This window comes from Poecilia reticulata, chromosome 13, assembly GCF_904066995.2.
Source record: "Poecilia reticulata chromosome 13, P_reticulata-male-v2, whole genome shotgun sequence".
In the NCBI taxonomy this organism is placed as follows: Eukaryota; Metazoa; Chordata; class Actinopteri; order Cyprinodontiformes; family Poeciliidae; genus Poecilia; species Poecilia reticulata.
The window spans coordinates 31,946,097-31,967,267 of NC_088842.1; the positions used below are offsets into that span (position 1 = coordinate 31,946,097).

General features: G+C 41.1%; 1 protein-coding gene across 5 annotated transcripts in view; it reads right to left on the reverse strand.

Annotated features, from left to right (window-relative positions):
* Nucleotides 1-21,171, reverse strand: part of slc8a2b (solute carrier family 8 member 2b) — a 103,171-nt gene that overhangs the window by 27,865 nt on the left and 54,135 nt on the right. For 4 of the 5 annotated variants that reach the window (XM_081614887.1, XM_008426675.3, XM_008426673.3 and 1 more), the window contains one exon: nucleotides 8,575-8,626. The exons of the other annotated variant lie outside the window; for it this stretch is intronic. The gene's annotated coding sequence lies outside the window, so the exon portion shown is untranslated. The remainder of the gene's footprint in view (nucleotides 1-8,574; nucleotides 8,627-21,171) is intronic. 5 annotated transcript variants of the gene reach the window in all.

The window sequence follows — 21,171 nt, forward strand, 5'->3', positions numbered from 1 at the left end:
ACTTTCAATTTCTGAATTTCAGAAATTTCCTTGTGTGTTTTTTTATTAACATTTTCTGACATTAACCTTAAAATTTAGGGGTTTTTTTCCAAGCAAAGTTTTGACTTTTCAAACTCAGAAAATATCAGATTTTTCTAGAAAATGTCTGAGATTAATCTCAAAATCTTTGCAGAAATTTTCCATGTTTTTAACCTTTGTCCCTGAAATGCTGTCATAAATAAATTAAAACCAATAAATATCTGTTTTTGATCTCATGTATCGATTCATTAAATAATTTAGCAGCAGAAAAGTTTCTGAATTGAAAATTGATCCACAGTTTTCAATTAAAATGTGATAATTTTTCATTTATTAATTGCAGTTTCCTCAATCAAATCGATCAGAAATTTGCATCCTGCTGCTGATCCTGAGCCTTTGATTCGGCTGATTGTGTTTTTCTCTTCTCCTCCAAACCTCTGGAGGTTTTTACGTTCAGGGCAACAACAACAACAACTTGTTGCTTAGCAACTCAGACACAGAGACGCTTTCAGGCACAAGCAGCGATGCTGCAGTGATTCATCTGCAGCAAAGAACTGAAATATAAACTAGGAGTCAGTTTTATTGAGATTTCAGCTTCAGACTGAAAAAGATTTTCTCCTGCTTCAACTCTTTATTTAATTCAGTCGGCAGAAACTCTTCCAGAAACTCCGGCTCCATTAGGGGTGCCTATACACTGCAGCATGAAGTGACCCAATTCCGATTGTTTTTGACATAATGCGACCTGTATCCGATCTTTTCATGGCAGTGTGAACAGCTCAGGTCGGATTCCTTTAGAATGTGACCCATATCCGATACGTATCCGATTCAAATGTGACCAGAACGTTCAGGTCGCCTTCATCCGAACTGAACGTCACTGATTCTCAACAAATCTCACTATTCTGCTCCTGAAACGCGCAGAAAGGAAGAAAAACAACAACCATGACGGATTATATGAGGATTAAGTTGTTAATTTGCTGCTCCTGCCGGACAACGACTTCAAATATGTAAGCTAAGCTCCACCGTTAGCCTCCATGTTTACTTCCGCAAACACTGAGCTCTTCTTCTTCTTCTTCTTTATGACGGTTGGCAGAACACTGAGAACGCTGACGCTATGGCGCCCTCTAGTGCGCATGCGTGACACGTTTAGGTCGTTTGCCCGTTTACACTGCAGAACACATACAGGTCGCATTTACTGGCAGTGTGAACGGCACCGGCAAAAAAATCTGAATTGCCAAAATTCAGATTTTGGCAAATCTGAATTTTGGCAGATTTGCCAAAATTCAGCCGGAAGTTCACACTTCCGGCTGCAGTGTGAACGCAGAGGAAGTCAGTAAAGGAGATTAGGATTATTTATAAGAGAGAGCAGATTAAACTGCTGGGCAGTGGGGCAACTACACGTTATGCGAAAACGTAGATCGTAGATTAGTTCGGTTGAAATAAAACTAAACTGATTGAAAAATAACTTTTCAGTAAAATACAAGAGTTTGGTTCAATCTTCATAACTGGAGGATAAAAACATCACAATTTAAAACTATAATACCAGTCAGTCAATATTGATAATTAGTGATTAGGTTTTGCAAAATGAAATATTTATTGGTAAATATCAGCTGATTGCAGCAATTTCTGCCCAGATTTTCAAATCGGTGCATCGCGAATCATCAAATTTAATTTATTACTTAGATTTAGCATCAATCAGCTGATTTTGTTTTCAAATAATTAAAGTAATATATAACTACTAAGCTTGTTACTAATTTCACTGCATGATAAATCGCTCCTGTTATTATTGCGATAAACAATAATAATGTTGTTTTGAAGTTTTTTTCAAGTAATACATTGATAAAGGCATAAAAATGTAATTTTGCTCTCAATAAACTAATAAACTATGATTTTTTGTTAAAACATGTAACTTATAGATACTGTAACTATCCAAAATAAAAACAAAAACAATAAATAAAACAAACATAATAAAAACCACTTACAATCAAAACCATAAATAAAATGTATTAACAAAAATGTTTATTTAAAAAACATTAATAATCAGAATGTAAATTATTGACCTTATTTAAATTTTTCATGTGATTAATTGCTGATTGTGACAGATTTATATTCTACACTTAAACACCAACCTGCATTTAAAACCTAAATATTTAGTTCAGTTTGCTCCTCCTGTCAGGTTAAAATCGATAGTTCAGCCGTAATAAAACTCGCCAGCATCAGGGGCCCCAAATTAAAACCTGCTTCAGGCCCTGAAAAGTCTTGGGCCGGCCCTGCAGCGGCTTCTCTCCACTGCAGCCACATTAGTTACGATGGGACTTCCTGTTTCTCTGCATTAATTATCAATCATGTGGCGACGGAAGAGGCTCTGACGTTTGGCACAAACCAGCAGCAACTGAAACTCACAACTTTTTAATAAAACTCTGAACTTTTAAAGGTTGAACTCATGAACGCCTCAGGATCTGCCGCCGTGTTTTCTGATGAATGTCGTGTTTCCATGGAGAGTTTAATCACTTCAGGTTCGCTTTAATTATTTATTATCTCCAAATGTGAACGGCTGCAGGTTTCACTGGGTTTAAGGAGGAATAGAAGGATTATAAATAATAAAATTGTTCTGGAAGTTATCGCGATAAACGATGATATTGTTGTTTTGAAGCCATTTTCATGTAATGTAATGATAATAATGAAAGAACAAATTCTAACACTTTAACTGGGAGACATTTTAAATATCCGAAATAAATAAACAAAGCAACACAAACAAAAAATGAAATTAACTATAAAGTTGTTTTTTTTTTATCAAAATTTCTGAGATTAATTTTAAAATTTCTACGTTTTTTCAAACAAATTAACGTTTAAAATTCCGAAATGTTCCTGTTTTTTCCAGAAAATGTCTGAGTTCACTCTCAAAATTTCTGGATTTTTTTCTAGCAAGTCTTTGACTTTTAAAGCTCAGAAATATCTGAGATTTTTTTACAGAAAATTATTTCTGAGATTAATCTTAAAATTTCTTAGTTTCTCCTGGAAAGTTTTCAATTTTTCAAGATCAGAAGTTTCCAATTTCTTTCCAGAACATTTATGATGCTAATCTTAAAATTTCAGAGTTTTATCTAGCATTTTTTAATATTTTTTTTACTTTTAAAACTCAGAAGTTTGTGAGTTTTTCCTAAAAAAACTGTGATTTCAGTCTCAAATGTTCTGTTTGCAGGTGAAATGCGCTGCCAGATGAAATCTGCGACCTGTGAAGATATTTCTGCCTCTTCTGATCCGGCTGTCTGTCAGCCTGATTTATTAAACTCATAAAGCAGAAAATAGACGCCCGGCTCTTCACGGCGCCGTCCGTGAATCAATTACCCTGTGGATAAATGAGCTGCTGATATCTCGGAGACAAAGCGTTACATTTCCATGTTGGCGTAATGAAGAAATGCAATAAAAATCTGCCTTTTCAGCAGCAAACCGGCGCTTCGCCGTGAAGCAGCAGCGCCTGCTTTCATTGAGTTACTGGAGGCTGAGGCTAAATAAACAGGGCATGAAGGGAAAGTGAGTGGGAGGAAGAAACCTGCTCTTTACAGGGAAACGCGCCTGGGGTGACCGATGTTACAGCCAGGTGGTATAAAAATGAAGATCTGCTCTCCGAGGGTTTTTCATCTGATGAACTCTCCGTGTAAAGGCAGATTTAGTCGCGCGGCTGCAGCTGATTCGTTTTTTTTAGTCACTTTTATTTCAATAAAAGCCGCTCTGCTTCATTTTCCTCTGGAGGAGAAATGGAGAGAAGATGCTTCAGATTCTCTTTTTCTCCCTTTGGCCAAAAATCACCCAACATGAAAGGGATCTGGGGTTAAATTTACTTTATTGTCTTTTATTTCTCTGCAAAAATTCAAAATTTCACCAAATATTTTTGTCTAGTTTCTAGAGGGAATAACTTAGTTCACTTGAAATAAGATAAAACTAACTTACAAGTAACTTTTCAGCAGGATAAAGAAGTTTAATAACTAGTTAATTTTGATGACAAATATTTGCCCTGGCACATTATTTCTCCTTTAAATGGAAATAATGTGATGAGTGAAATAATTTGCCACTGGAAGCAGAATTTTTTCATCAATATCAAGTTTTTTAAACATAAAAAAGTTACTTGCATGTTAGTTTTGTCTTGAAGCAAAACGATAATCACCCAGCAGAAACAAAAAGAACTTGGTAAGATTTTGTGTTTTTACAGTGTTTATCAATATTTTGATCAAATCAACATTAGTCTAACATTTGTTTTAATGTTTACAGCTATTTAACTTTTTTTCATGTTTTTTGATGTTTTAGTCTATAAACTGTTTCCAGCAACAAAAATGTGAATTTTCTTGGTAAAAAGTCGCTGAATGTTTGTGGCATGACTTTCTATTAAATAATAATAAACTGAAAAGTCTTATTATTGTACTCAACACAAAAGTCCATGCTGAAGGTCACACAAACTCATTCTCAGGGCCACAAGCGGCCCCCGGGCCACATGTTGGACACCTGCAGCTTTAAAACACGTCTGGAAAATGAGCAGGAAAAGCAGCAAACCTGCAAACTCCCAGGAGGAAAGTCAACATTTTCAGAGCCGCCTCTGCTGACAGGAGGTGAATACTGAAAACACAGCAGCTGAGGAGAACCTCAGAAATCCTGCAGCAGCTGGAGTTTAAACCCAAACCCGGTTCTCAGAGCTCAGAAAGGGAGTTTGGTTGGTTATTTTTCTGCTGTAACAGCGAATCTGGCAATAAATCTTTAAAACCGACGGAAAGCCGGCTGAGAATGAGGGCTGAGGCCATGAAAACATGCGAAATCACACACACACACACACACACACACACACCCACACACACACACACACACACACACACACACACACACACACACACACACACACACACACACACACACACACACACACACAGCAGTGATTATCCAATGGGAAGCTTTTACCGTTTTGTTTTCCTTGTTGCTGATTGGCTGAACCCGAAGAGGCGACCAGGAAGCCTGAAGCTCCTCGTTAGCTAACGTTCGTATTAACGCAAATTAAGGTGTTTTTGGTGTTTGAACTATTAAAATAATCAGCTATCAGCATTTTTAACTGGATCCACAGCCCTTGTTTGTACCGGGGATCCACTATATTTTACATGTAAATGTAAAATGCTCCTAATTTGAGCAGGAATCATTGAAAAGTTGTCCTTGTTTGTCACCTGGAAAATGATTTTTCTGCTCCTTGTCCAGCTACTGACTGGCTGTTTCGCATATCCTCCACATTACACCGACAAAACACCTTCAAGTGAAATAATTGCCTGAAATAATGAAATAAAATGTCCCTCCTCTTGCCTCATCCTAATCCGTCACGTCCCACTGAACTGTCCTCTGTTGCATCGGAATGAATTTCTGATTTTAAGCCACAGTTATGGAGAAAAGTGAGGACATTTTCCCTGATGGATTTTCTGCTGCTGAACTAATCGACCTGCTGAGGAGGTGCAGGTGTTCAGCGTGTCGCCTGCGGCTCTTCCTCCATCAGCTCTGCTGTCTGAGTCCCGGCCTTCAGTTCACGAAGGAAAACAAAGCAGTGGATGGAAAATGCTTGGAAGGACGAGTCGCCCCTGTAAGTATGCGCTTGTTTGGCTTACAGGAGGAATGGAGAACAATAAACTTAAACAGTTCACATTCACACCGAGGCTTCAGCTTCTCTGAATATTTTATAAGTTGATACTTTCAACAGGATTTCAATTCGAAACGCTGTAATGTGTGCGCTACACCAGCAGGGGGTGAAAATGGCAACAGTAACAGTGATAGTTTGGGGAACAAAACTGCAAACGTTACATTTTCAGCTAACTAACAAAAACCTCTGAGTAACCTGTTCCCCTCCTCGCCTGTGGGGGCGCTGCTCCGAGAACCGCGGCAGGAAACAACACAAAAAGACACGCAACTTCCTTCTTCAACACTTGGAAACACAAATGCCGTCAGATTTTAGTCTTTTTGTAGAATTTCTATTTTGTCGTTGGAAAAAAAAAGCAATGAGTCATGTCTGCCGCTAGTGCTAGGCTAACGCATTTGTTTTGGTTGTGTTTACCCAGAATGCCCTGCGCTGTAGTCCACTTCCTTTTGAGCAGAACCAGAGTTCACTTCAACCGAACCCAGACCGAGGTTCGTTGGTGGACCAGAGTTAGCTCAGCATTCACGCCTCACCAACCGAACCGGACTCTGGTTCGGTTCGAATGAATACGTCCATCCATCCATCCATCCATTTTCTTCCGCTTATCCGGGGTCGGGTCGCGGGGGCAGCAGCTTCAGAAGGGAGGCCCAGACTTCCCTCTCCCCAGCCACTTCTTCCAGCTCCTCCGGGGGAATCCCAAGGCGTTCCCAGGCCAGCCGAGAGACGTAATCCCTCCAGCGTGTCCTGGGTCTTCCCCGAGGCCTCCTCCCGGTGGGACGTGCCCGGAACACCTCACCAGGGAGGCGTCCAGGAGGCATCCTTACCAGATGCCCGAGCCTCAACTGGCTCCTCTCGACGTGGAGGAGCAGCGGCTCTACTCTGAGTCCCTCCCGGATGACCGAGCTTCTCACCCTACGAATGAATACGTGACGCTCTAAAATCAGGAAGTGAATAATAGTGCAGGGCATTCTGGGTAAATACAAGCAAAACCTGCTGAAATCTGACACTTTTGCCTAGCCTAGCGCTAGCGACGCCACACTGGCTAACATGCTGAAGAAACACTTCCGGATTATTCTAAAAATGACAATGTAATAATTCTCTTAATGGATAATAATTGTCATAATTCACTTGATTGTTAATTTGACTGACTGGGGCTGTAAGGTATGTACACCGTCAATGCGCCCCCTGGTGGACCAATCAAGCACGGCTCTTCAGGATCTCTCCTTGCTGCTCCTCAGACTTTAACCATCTGGATCTGTTTACGCAGTGAAAACCTTTAAAATGCAGATCAGCGACGTGGATCTGAAGCGAAGCAGCTGCAGTGTTCAGGGTTCCCCGATTTATTCCTCATCAGAAACGGCAGTTTACCAAAAAAAATGTAAAAAGAAGATGAAGTATTTACAGTTTCTTATTTTTATTAAAATGTTTGCACACAGAAGGACCAAGAGAAACACCCTGGGAGTTTTCGAAAACTGATCTGACTGGCGGGCTGCACAGTGGCGCAGTTGGTAGAGCTGTTGCCTTGCAGCACGAAGGTTCTGGGTTCGATTCCCGGCCCCGGTCTTTCTGCATGGAGTTTGCATGTTCTCCCTGTGCATGGTGGGTTTTCTCCGGGTACTCCGGTTTCCTCCCACAGTCCAAAAACATGACTGTCAGGTTAATTGGCCTCTCTAAATTGTGTGAGTGTGTGTGTGCATGGTTGTGTGTCCTGTGTGTCTCTGTGTTGCCCTGCGACAGACTGGCGACCTGTCCAGGGTGACCCTGCCTCTCGCCCGGAACGCTAGCTGGAGATGGGCACCAGCAACCCTCCCGACCCCACTGAGGGACAAGGGTGAAAGAAAATGGATGGATGGATGATCTGACTGGCTGCTCGGTCAGCTGAAGCTGAACAAAATCCTTAATATCAGGAGACATGACCATCCGCTCAGCCGCAGACGCTCCCTCGCTTTCACCTGAAACCCGATCTCTGTTTACAAAGCAGAGAAACATCTACATATTGATTGGCTCACAGGCTGAATTTCTGCCTCCGAATGGATTCTGTCAACACACTGTTTGTTTTGCCGCCCGAAAGGCAAATTAATCGACTTTCACACCTTCACACAGGTCCATTATGGAAAACCTTTCCGCAAAATTCTTGTTTTCTACGGCTTTTCTTCAAACACGGAGTAAATGAAACACTGTAGCAGCGTTTAATGGACTGTTCTCAGCTAAAACAATGACTGCAGTCAGCATAGAAAACAATATGTAGATGCTACAGGCGGACAGAGTGAAGAAAACTGTACACAACTAAGAGTAGCACAACTTCAACAAGTTTTTACTAAAGTAAAAGTAAAACGTAGTAGGAAAGCACTCAAGAGTGAGAAAGTATTTGGTAAAAAGTACTAAATGGTTATCAATCATTTAATATTTATAAATTACATCATCAGATGGACCAAAATATGAAGTTAAGTGGAAATTTTGGTATTTTAATGACAATAATTCACATAAGTAGCAAAAACTAATGAAATCAGGCAAAATATTTATTTTTTCCAAATCAGTTTCTTTCAATAAAAAACGTTTAAAGTCTGTCTGCTGAGTTTTTGGTTCATTCAGTGGGTAGAAAATCCAGAAATTTTACTTAAATAAGAGTAGAAACACCTTCTAATATCCAAATATCCTTTTTATGTTTGACTCCACTGTGAAAAACATCCATTTCCTACTAAAACAATAAAATTAGGCGACTTTCCTTGTTTGGTTTTGGCTTACTTTTGGCCCTTGTGACACAAAGTGCTGCCCGTCTGTTTTCTGTGTGATTCTGAGTTCATTTCAAGCTGCAGCCTCTCAGGTCTCAGTGAGTCAGTGAGCGATCTGATGAGCTGAACTCTGCATCAGCGCCAACGCGTCGGCGAAAGCGAAGGACTCACCACGGGTCTCTGGGCTGCGTCTCTAACTCTGGGGCTGCTCCACATCGACGGGCTGCAGAAACACAAACCGGAGGGAAACATTTACTTCTCATGTTGTTTGCAGCAAAATGCAGCAGAAAGCTGAATATTTTTCACATGATGTTACCAGGGGGTCGATTTTTGGAGAAAAAAAAATGGTAGCAACTGATAAATTCAAGATGGCGGACATTTTTCAAGATAGTTGTTAAGGAATTTTTATTTTATTTTTTACTAAATTTACCAGACGAATGCTCTTGGTGTCAAATCAAACACATTTTGCCAAATAAAAAACATGTTTACTGATTATCTGTTATTTCTGTCAAAATGGCCACCATTGTTGCCACAGAAAATACATTTTTGCAATAAAATAGACAATTACACAAATGTATTTGGTGTTAAATCATGGCTTACATTTTTAGACCCATAAAAATCATATTTATTAACCGACGGGCACACTAGGGCAGCCCCTTTATATGTCTTCAGGAATTTTCTAGTTATTTTCTTGTCTCCCTTTTCTGGTGGACTTTTTCAAAATGGCCGCCATGGTTGCAAGGGAGAATATATGTTTCAGCAACAGTTATTGCCAGTGGTGACAACAGATAAACAAAACATTAGGTTAACTAACCACTAATTTGATAAGCAAGAATCTTAGCTATGCTAACATTAACATTAAACATTAAATTCAGAAAAAACTCAAAATTCACAACATCAGAATTCTTAATTTTTTTGTGGCACTAATCCTCTTCCATATTTTCCCATATTATAACCTGCCAGTAGAACTAGCACTTAAAAACATATATCTATACATTTTTGACTAAAAACAATCTTGCTGAAAAGTTATTTGTGTCTTTTTTCAAGTGAACTCATATAGACAGGAAATGCTAACCGTTGTGTTTTTACAGTGTTCGGGTCGGTCAATAATAAAGTCTCGTTGGCTGCAGAGCAGTGAGCCAGAGCTAATTGATTCATCCTAATAACTGATTCATGCTAATAACTGATTCATCCTGCTAATAAAGCGAAATCCTGCTGAACTGCAATAATTATGCAACGCAGCAAAAGTTTGCAAACGTTCCTGCGAATCCACCAGAGTAACGATTTTGTTTGTGTGTGAAATTAGAACCAAAAGCAGAATTAATGACGTAACTAAAGTCAGCAAAGGGCTGCATGATGAAATGGCGCCTTTCTCCTGCGGCCGCCTCCCAAACAACAGGCAGAGCTGCAGCCGAGATCAACGTCCGTCATCCGGACTCGAACTGCAAACTCTTCACTTTCGCATCAGCAGAGCGGCGGAGGAAACGGATTCAGCGAGTCGCCGGGCGAAGCCTCGGAAAACGCTGCAGCTTTCACCTGCTGCCGGTTGGCTGGGACACGGATCCGACCTGCAGGGGGAGAACGGCGACGGCATCGACTTCTGATGGAGGGGTCAAAGTTCACCGAGAGTCCTGCAGCTGCAGGCGCATTTAAATGAACCGCAACATCGTCTCCTGTTCTCACTCCTTCATCGTTTTCAGGTTTTTAGCCGGATTACCGATCAGAAACGGATCCGATCTTCTGACTTAATGTTTAAAAAGTTATGTTCAAATTCTGGTAAGGAAAAGAAATATGAGAAAAATGCAAACAAATAGCATGAAGTCAAAAAATCAGACCAGCGATTATTTCAATGATCTAATAATAATCTAATAATCTAAGCAATGTTTATAACTTACATTATTATCCTGACGATTAATCAAGTAACCGAATAAAAATAATGGAAAATCTTTAGTTTAGCCAATCGAATCTTTCCATATTCTGCAGGTTTCACTGCATGTGACGCGTTTTCAGCCTTTCCAGAGGGAGACGTGTGAGCCTCCAGCCTCACACACTCCTGAATAATTCACACACACACACACACACACACACACACACACACACACACACACACACACACACACACACACACACACACACACACACACACACACACACACACACAGCTTCCTCCCTGGTGGGGATCCGTCGCCTCCTCTGCCGCTGCAGCAGCGACGATGATGATGAGTGTGTTTGTCAAGCAGCCGTGCGTGTGTGTGTGGACGGTTGGATGGATGGGTGATGGATGGATGGATGATGGACAAGTGGATGGATGATGGATGGATGGATGTTGGATAATGGATGGATGGATGAATGGATGATGGATAATGGATGGATGGATGATGGATGGTTGGATGGATGGATGCTGGATGGATGGGTGATGGATGGGTGATGGACGGTTGGATGGATGGATGCTGGATGGATGGGTGATGGATGGATGGATGGGTGATGGACGGTTGGATGGATGGATGCTGGATGGATGGGTGATGGATGGATGTTGGATAATGGATGGATGGATGATGGATGAATGGATGATGGACGGTTGGATGGATGATGGATGGATGGATGTTGGATAATGGATGGATGGATGAATGGATGATGGATAATGGATGGATGGATGATGGATGGTTGGATGGATGGATGCTGGATGGATGGGTGATGGATGGGTGATGGACGGTTGGATGGATGGATGCTGGATGGATGGGTGATGGATGGATGGATGGGTGATGGACGGTTGGATGGATGGATGCTGGATGGATGGGTGATGGATGGATGTTGGATAATGGATGGATGGATGATGGATGAATGGATGATGGACGGTTGGATGGATGGATGGATGTTGGATAATGGATGGATGGATGATGGACGGTTGGATGGATGGATGCTGGATGGATGGGTGATGGATGGATGGATGGATGATGGATAACGGATAGATGGATGGATGATGGACGGTTGGTTGGATGGATGGATGTTGGATAATGGATGGATGGATGATGGATGGATGTTGGATGGATGTTGGATAATGGATGATGGATGGATGGATGTTGGATAATGGATGGATGGATGATGGATGAATGGATGATGGACGGTTGGATGGATGGATGGATGTTGGATAATGGATGGATGGATGATGGACGGTTGGATGGATGGATGGATGTTGGATAATGGATGGATGGATGATGGACGGTTGGATGGATGGATGCTGGATGGATGGGTGATGGATGGATGGATGATGGATAACGGATAGATGGATGGATGATGGACGGTTGGATGGATGGATGTTGGATAATGGATGGATGGATGATGGATGGATGTTGGATGGATGTTGGATAATGGATGATGGATGGATGGATGTTGGATGGATGTTGGATAATGGATGATGGACGGTTGGATGGATGGATGTTGGATAATGGATGGATGGATGATGGATGGATGTTGGATGGATGTTGGATAATGGATGATGGATGGATGGATGTTGGATGGATGTTGGATAATGGATGATGGATGGATGATGGATGAATGTTGGATAATAGATGATGGATGGATGATGGATGGATGTTGGATGGATGTTGGATAATGGATGATGGATGGATGTTGGATGGATGATGGATGGATGATGGATGGATGTTGGATGGATGTTGGATGGATGTTGGATGGATGTTGGATAATGGATGATGGATGGATGGATGTTGGATGGATGTTGGATAATGGATGATGGATGGATGATGGATGGATGTTGGATAATAGATGATGGATGGATGATGGATGGATGTTGGATGGATGTTGGATAATGGATGATGGATGGATGTTGGATGGATGATGGATGGATGTAGTTTAGTCTAATTAAATCTCTCTTGTTTCTTCAGCATATGTAATCTCCAGTTATTGATTAATCAAATACTAAATCATTTGAATATTTTAATAATCGATTAATCGTGATTAATCGTTCCAGCTGAATGTGATCAAACATGGAGGCATAAAGCTGTAAATGAACCAGAAACGTTTCAGATCTGGTCTGTAGCTGCACAGAACCACCAGGTCCAAATCAGACGGAAAGCCTGCAGACTCATTGATCCGCAGACTCATTGATCTTCAGACTCATTGATCCGCAGACTCATTGATCTTCAGACTCATTGATCTTCAGACTCATTGATCCGCAGACTCATTGATCTTCAGACTCATTGATCCGCAGACTCATTGATCTTCAGACTCATTGATCTTCAGACTCATTGATCCGCAGACTCATTGATCTTCAGACTCATTGATCCGCAGACTCATTGATCTTCAGACTCATTGATCCGCAGACTCATTGATCTTCAGACTCATTGATCCGATTGATCCGCAGACTCATTGATCCGCAGACTCATTGATCCGCAGACTCATTGATCCGCAGACTCATTGATCTTCAGACTCATTGATCCGCAGACTCATTGATCTTCAGACTCATTGATCCGATTGATCCGCAGACTCATTGATCTTCAGACTCATTGATCCGCAGACTCATTGATCCGCAGACTCATTGATCTTCAGGCTCATTGATACGATTGATCCGCAGACTCATTGATCTTCAGACTCATTGATCTTCAGACTCATTGATCCGCAGACTCATTGATCTTCAGACTCATTGATCCGCAGACTCATTGATCTTCAGACTCATTGATCCGCAGACTCATTGATCCGCAGACTCATTGATCCGATTGATCCGCAGACTCATTGATCTTCAGACTCATTGATCCGCAGACTCATTGATCCGATTGATCCGCAGACTCATTGATCTGCAGACTCATTGATCCGCAGACTCATTGATCTGCAGACTCATTGATCTTCAGGCTCATTGATACGATTGATCCGCAGACTCATTGATCCGCAGGCTCATTGATCTTCAGGCTCATTGATACGATTGATCCGCAGACTCATTGATCTGCAGACTCATTGATCCGCAGGCTCATTGATCTTCAGGCTCATTGATACGATTGATCCGCAGACTCATTGATCTGCAGACTCATTGATCTTCAGGCTCATTGATACGATTGATCCGCAGACTCATTGATCTCTTGATCAATCCTCTGGTGGATTTATCTCCAGCCGTTTGGAGGAGACGACGTCCAGCTGCAGCGTGGAAATACGGAGCGAAGCTGCTGAGGACGAGGAAACGTCCGAACTGTTGTGGGAGACGGATTTATGAGCTGCTGCTGCTTCTGCAGTCGGTCCAACAGGGAAACGTTGACAGAGACGTCATCTGTCATGTTGTTGATCAGCAGAAAATCTGATTAAATTACACATTAAATCCATAAAACATTTCCTTCTTTGTCAAAGTTAAAGACACGTGAATGAAAAAAACATAAACGAGCAACAAAAACATAAAAGCGTTAAAATCTGAATAAAGTCAAAACGTTGTGATTTTATTCTCCTAATTGATGAGGAGGCTACGATAGAATAACTAATACGGAGGAGGATTAGTGCCACAAACTTTAATCTGACATTTATGACTTTGATCTCAGAAGATTAAAGAAAATTCTGAGAAAAAAGTCAGAAATCTGAGTTTAGATTTTGAGATTAAAAATCATTTTTCTTCTTCTCCGAGTCCCTTCATCCTCCTCCTTAATCTTAAAGTAACTCTGTTTTTACTCATTAATCCTTCATGGTTTTTCAGAATAAAACAAACCGCCTTATTTTAATAAATTAAAGAAAAGAAGATGAAACTTTCCACACAGAGTAACAAATCAGATTTCGCTCTTTGCAATTTCTCCAAGGACGTTCTTGCTTTCTTGCTTGTCGTTTTTCCTTTTCTCAGGTAAATTCTTGTGTTGTTTGCGCTCTGAGGTTTCTGATGTTATCCGATCTGCTTTTCTGGAGATAGTCTGCATCCGTCTTGAATAAATGCTGATTATTGCGACGCCGTCATCTCTGCGTGATCTCAGTCTTTGCGCACAGCATTTTCTGAATCCGGGCATAGAGAAAATATAACGAGTCAAAAGGTTTTTAAAGTTTTATAATAATTTTTCCTCTCTTAATACTGCACAGATTATCCTCCTGATTTCCTGTTTGGATGCATTTACATGAATCTGTCATGAAACCGTCACTTATCTGGACGATACATTGTTCTGGAAGTATCGCGATAAACGATAATATTGTTGTTTTGAGACCATTTTCAGGTAATATAATGATAATAATGCAAGAACCAATTTTCAAAGATCAATAAACTTTAAAGAACATTAAACAATGGAACTGGAAGATGATTTAAAAATAAGAAATAAACAAACCAAACAGCAGAAACAACAAATAAAATGAATTATAAACTTTCTGTAAACAAAGTTTAGTTGAAACTAAACAGACTTTTATCATCCAGTCTGAGATCAATAAAACCAATAAAATGATGCAAATGGAAATTATTGACTTTGTTTTAATTTATGAAGCGATCAGCTGATTAATTGATTATTGTGACCAGTTTGGATTCAACCAGGTAACGAACCCGACTGTTGTTGGTTTTTCTGATCGAAACATTTTAAACTCAAATGGTTTCCAAGAACAATCTGTCAATTTATTCCATAACTTAGCAGCAGAAATGTTTATTTAATTGAAAATGTTGATTATTTTGTCTTTTCAGTGATTTTTTTAACTAGAACCTGAAAAATCTGAAAAGTAGAAAATCATTTAGTATTTAAAAATTACATCATCAGACGTGGAAATGTTGGTATTTTAAGGGAAAAAAAATCCTATTAGAAACAAAAAAACAAAGAAATTTTTCCAAATCAGTTTCTTTCAATAAAAATCTGATGAAACTTTGACAGAAGCTGCAGGTCCGAGTCCGTCTGGTGAGTTTTTGGTTAAAACAAGTTTGTTTTTCATTCAGTGGGAAGAAAATCCAGAAATTTTACTCAAGAAAAAGCAAATTTAAAAAAGTTACTGAAGTAAATGTAGCTAGTTATTATCAGACTCTGTGTGTCTAATGAAAAAACAACATCCCATAATATGTTTAAATTATATGTGCAGTGAATTTATTGTCTGATGGATGGTTGTATTCAAACTGTCCCTCCCCGTTTACTCTTGTGTAAGCCTGATAATGTGTGTGTGTGTGTGTGTGTGTGTGTGTGTGTGTGTGTGTGTGTGTGTGTGTGTGTGTGTGTGCGTGTGTGTGTGTGTTTCCAGCCTCATTAAAGGCCGTCTGACCTGGAGGCAGCATCGTTGCTAGAGGACATTAATATGAGAGACGTGACGTTGTGTCATGTTTGCTGGTTAATGAATTAAAATGAAAAAAGGTTTTTCTGCTCTGATAAAACGTCTGGAGTTCAGAGAACCGGAGCTAACAGCTAATCTGGTAGCAAACTAGAGCTAACAGCTAATCTGGTAGCAAACTAGAGCTAACAGCTAATCTGGTAGCAAACTAGAGCTAACAGCTAATCTGGTAGCAAACTATAGCTAACAGCTAATCTGGTAGCAAACTAGAGCTAACAGCTAATCTGGTAGCAAACTAGAGCTAACAGCTAATCTGGTAGCAAACCGGAGCTTAACAGCTAATGTGGTAGCAGACCGGAGCTAACAGCTAATCTGGTAGCAAACTAGAGCTAACAGCTAATCTGGTAGCAAACTAGAGCTAACAGCTAATCTGGTAGCAAACCGGAGCTTAACAGCTAATGTGGTAGCAGACCGGAGCTAACAGCTAATCTGGTAGCAAACTAGAGCTAACAGCTAATCTGGTAGCAAACTAGAGCTAACAGCTAATCTGGTAGCAAACTAGAGCTAACAGCTAATCTGGTAGCAAACTAGAGCTAACAGCTAATCTGGTAGCAAACCGGAGCTTAACAGCTAATGTGGTAGCAGACCGGAGCTAACAGCTAATCTGGTAGCAAACTAGAGCTAACAGCTAATCTGGTAGCAAACTAGAGCTAACAGCTAATCTGGTAGCAAACCGGAGCTTAACAGCTAATGTGGTAGCAGACCGGAGCTAACAGCTAATCTGGTAGCAAACTAGAGCTAACAGCTAATCTGGTAGCAAACTAGAGCTAACAGCTAATCTGGTAGCAAACTAGAGCTAACAGCTAATCTGGTAGCAAACCGGAGCTAACAGCTAATCTGGTAGCAAACCGGAGCTAACAGCTAATGTGGTAGCAGACCAGAGCTAACAGCTAATCTGGTAGCAAACCGGAGCTAACAGCTAATCTGGTAGCAAACCGGAGCTAACAGCTAATCTGGTAGCAAACCGGAGCTAACAGCTAATCTGGTAGCAAAATCTGCCTGAATTAATAACATTCAATGTTTATATCTAAAGATAGTTCAGTGATAAATAATAATCTAAACAAATCAAGATATCTATTAGAGACTATCTAATAATGAAATGCTAATGCTAACGAGGCTAAAACTTTGGAAGAGTGTTAATCTAAATGTGACATTTGGCCACAAGCACAGAAGGAACAAAAGTGAAAAATAAGAAAGAGAAAAATGTTTCCTCATAGAAAAATCTGACCGTTTTCACGCCTGACGGTTCTGAAGATTCGGTTGTTTTGGTCCAGTGGTTCTTAATCTGGGTTCGATCGAACCCCAGGGGTTCGGCGGAGCCTCTGCCTCGGAGGTAAAGACTCACTTGTGTAAAGTCGTAATGACGCCCCGCTTTGCCGTCACTTGCTGCAGAGGATCACGTTACATTGCTGAGCCAATCAGAGGATCACGTTACATTGCTTAGCCAATCAGAGGATCACGTTACATTGCTGAGCCAATCAGAGGATCATGTTACATTGCTTAGCCAATCAGAGGATCACGTTACATTGCTGAGCCAATCAGAGGATCATGTTACATTGCTTAGCCAATCAGAGGATCACGTTACATTGCTTAGCCAATCAGAGGATCACGATACATTGCTTAGCCAATCAGAGGATCACGTTACATTGCTTAGCCAATCAGAGGATCACGATACATTGCTTAGCCAATCAGAGGATCACGTTACATTGCTTAGCCAATCAGAGGATCACGTTACATTGCTTAGCCAATCAGAGGATCACGTTACATTGCTTAGCCAATCAGAGCTGCGGAGGAGCCCTGATTGAAGGAGCTCCACTCTCAGCATGAATTTGAACTTGTGTCTTTATTTACTTCAGCAAAACTCAGTTTTTACCACATTCTGTAGCTTTCAGTGAACTTCTAAATCTGCTCCTTAGTGCAACTTTTCTGGCCTGCTACTGCCTCTAGTGGCGTGGGGATGGTAATACAGCTAATATAATTACATTACTAAATCAGAATACCACAAAGTCTTTATTATTTATTATTAATTTTTCATTCTCTTAAGAATGTAGAGCTAATTAAATGATCTAAACAAGACCGTAAAGTGGTTCCAGTTTCTCTCAATGGCCAACCTGTTGAAACTGTGGCAAATTTTAAATACCTTGGGTCGTTTAGTCAGATCAACTTTCCTGAAAACACTGAATATAGTTTGAAGAACTGTTCTCAGAGACTCTACCTTTTAAGAAGACTTAGTGATCATGGGGTGACCCTATGTCTTGAATTTGGGGGGGGAATCATATTTTATTTATCCCTACAGAAGGTTTCAGTGAAAGCGCATATGAAACTGGTGGGTTCGGTTCCTCAACAAAGGTTAAGAATCACTGTTTTGGTCAAACCAGCCAAAACCTTTCAGCAAATTATTCTGTTTTATTTCTTTGGACACTTGAAATAAGACGAAACTAAATTACAATTAACTGTTCAGCAAGTTATAGGAACTTGTTTTAAGTCAATAATTCATTTATATTGATGAAAATATTCAGGAGTTCAATTTGCAGATTATTTCATTACAACAAGACATTTTTCTCTTTTTCAGGAGAAACAATCCACCAGTGGAACTAGAACAGTTTCATCAATATTAATGAATTATTGATTTAAAAGATTCTTGTGCTTTTATGTTTGACACCAAAGTTTCTAATTCAGCAGAATCTGAACAACGAGGACCAAGAAAGAAACGAGGGAAACTAGGTCTAGGAAGTCTAGGAAAGTCTAGGAAAGTCTAGGAAACAAACAGCTAAAAGCGGAGCCGCCCGGCGGTGATCAGCTTTTCTGTGGAATTAGAAAACGCTTTAATTTAAAAACCGTTTCATCACAGCAGCTTAACTTCAAAGTGGCACCAAATCCCAAAAGAGGCGGATTTATTTTCCCTTTAAATAATTCAAGTGTTCCAGCTGCAGAGCGGCAGCTGACGCTTCTCAGTCGAGTTTCGATGAAGTGGAAATCAGCCGGGCGACTTTACAGCGAGCCCAATCAAATGCTTGTTCCCGTTCACACGTCGCTGCAGGAAAGACGCCGAGCGTTTCTCCGTCTTCTGAGCCAATCAGATCCATCATCTCCCAACATGCAGCTATAATTACAGAAGCTGTGAGACCCAGCAGCAGCACCAGAGGCCCGTGCAGGACCCACCAGGTAAAGACGCGCAGCAAATTACTCAAATAGGAGCAAAAAAAGTATTTGGTAAAATGTTTACTCAAGTACTTAGTACCTGATCAAAGTATCAGTTATTTATTATTTAAAAATGACATCATCAGACAAACCAAAATACTGAGTTATGTGGAAATTTTGGTATTTTAAAGACAAACATGCCAATAATTCACATGAGTAACAAAAAAACAAAAAACTTCTGTTAAAGTTTAACTGATGAAACTTTAACAGAAAAAGCTGCAGGTGTGTGTGAGGCTGGGGAGTTTTTGGTTAAACTGTGTGTGTGTGAGGATCTGGGTTTGTGTGATAATTTAACTTAGTCCTGATTGATCCCTGGTTGGTCCCTGTTTGGTCCCTGGTTGATCCTGGTTGGTCCCTGTTTGGTCCCTGGTTGGTCCCTGTTTGGTCCCTGGTTGATCCTGTTTGGTCCCTGGTTGATCCTGTTTGGTCCCTGGTTGATCCCTGTTTGGTCCCTGGTTGATCCCTGGTTGGTCCCTGGTTGATCCCTGGTTGGTCCCTGGTTGATCCTGGTTGGTCCCTGGTTGGTCCCTGTTTGGTCCCTGGTTGATCCTGTTTGGTCCCTGGTTGATCCTGTTTGGTCCCTGGTTGGTCCCTGGTTGATCCTGGTTGGTCCCTGGTTGGTCCCTGGTTGATCCTGGTTGGTCCTGTTTGGTCCCTGGTTGATCCTGTTTGGTCCCTGGTTGATCCTGTTTGGTCCCTGGTTGGTCCCTGGTTGATCCTGGTTGGTCCCTGGTTGGTCCCTGGTTGATCCTGGTTGGTCCTGTTTGGTCCCTGGTTGATCCCTGGTTGGTCCCTGGTTGATCCTGTTTGGTCCCTGATTGATCCCTGGTTGATCCCTGGTTGATCCCTGTTTGGTCCCTGGTTGGTCCCTGGTTGATCCTGTTTGGTCCCTGGTTGATCCCTGGTTGGTCCCTGGTTGATCCTGTTTGGTCCCTGATTGATCCCTGGTTGGTCCCTGGTTGATCCTGTTTGGTCCCTGTTTGATCCTGGATGGTCCCTGGTTGATCCTGGTTGGTCCCTGGTTGATCCTGGTTGGTCCCTGGTTGATCCTGTTTGGTCCCTGGTTGATCCTGTTTGGTCCCTGGTTGATCCTGGTTGGTCCCTGGTTGGTCCCTGGTTGATCCTGGTTGGTCCTGTTTGGTCCCTGGTTGATCCCTGGTTGGTCCCTGGTTGATCCTGTTTGGTCCCTGGTTGATCCTGTTTGGTCCCTGATTGATCCCTGGTTGGTCCCTGGTTGATCCTGTTTGGTCCCTGATTGATCCCTGGTTGGTCCCTGTTTGGTCCCTGGTTGATCCCGCCTGTCTCTGCTTTGATTATTTTATTCTCGCCTGTCTTAGTTTCCCCTCCGGATCCTCGTCGTCTTCCTCAGTTCAGTTCTGTCCTGTTTCTTCATGACAGCATGTTTGTTTTTCACAGAGATGGGTAGAAACTAGTTACATTTACTTGAGTAACTTTTTGAAAAAATGTAGTTTTTACTTTTGGGTAGTTTTATTAGGAAGTATCTCTACTCTTACTTGAGTAAAGTTTTTGGACTCTAACCACTGAATGAAAAACATGTTTTAACCAAACAACAAACACAAGCCATCGCCTTCCTGAACTTCCTGTTTTTGTCGTTTCTGCCAGTAGTAACATCCTGCTGATGATCATGTGACTCGTGTGATGCAAATAAAAAACGGTTTCCATTGCAGTTTTGCAAAATAAATCTATTTAAATACGGCCAAAATAACACATCATCCCAGCACAAAAATATGATTTTTTTGGAAACTGCTGTTTCCATTAAGCAAATTTATTTTCATAAGACATAAATCATGTTAGCATGCTGTAGCTAGCAATCCGGTTTGTTTGCCATTTTTGGAGTTCAAGCTGTTTAGAACCAACATGTCAGCTAGAAAAACAAACATCAACTTTTTCAACCCAATAACAGAAGTAAAGTCAGTTTTCTTGCATTCAGACCATTTTTAATTAGGATCTGAATTCCTGAACATCCATGTCGTCAAAGCAAGCGTTGTTGGTCTGACTCCATATTTAACGAACCACATGAGTATGCTAATATGTGTTTTCACTGGAGGATGTGAGGCTAAGTGGTGATAAAACACAACATGCTCTTCATCCTGCTTTGTTCCCTGACCTTATTAGGACGTGTTGAGCGGGAGGAAAGCCACACACGTATTCCAGCAGCAGAGGATCGTGGGTCTGAGTGTGTGAGTGGGAGAGAGGGGGGATTCAGAAAAACACGTCCTCTTAAACAAACACACATCCAGAGAGAGAGAGAGAGAGAGAGATGCTTGAAGTCAT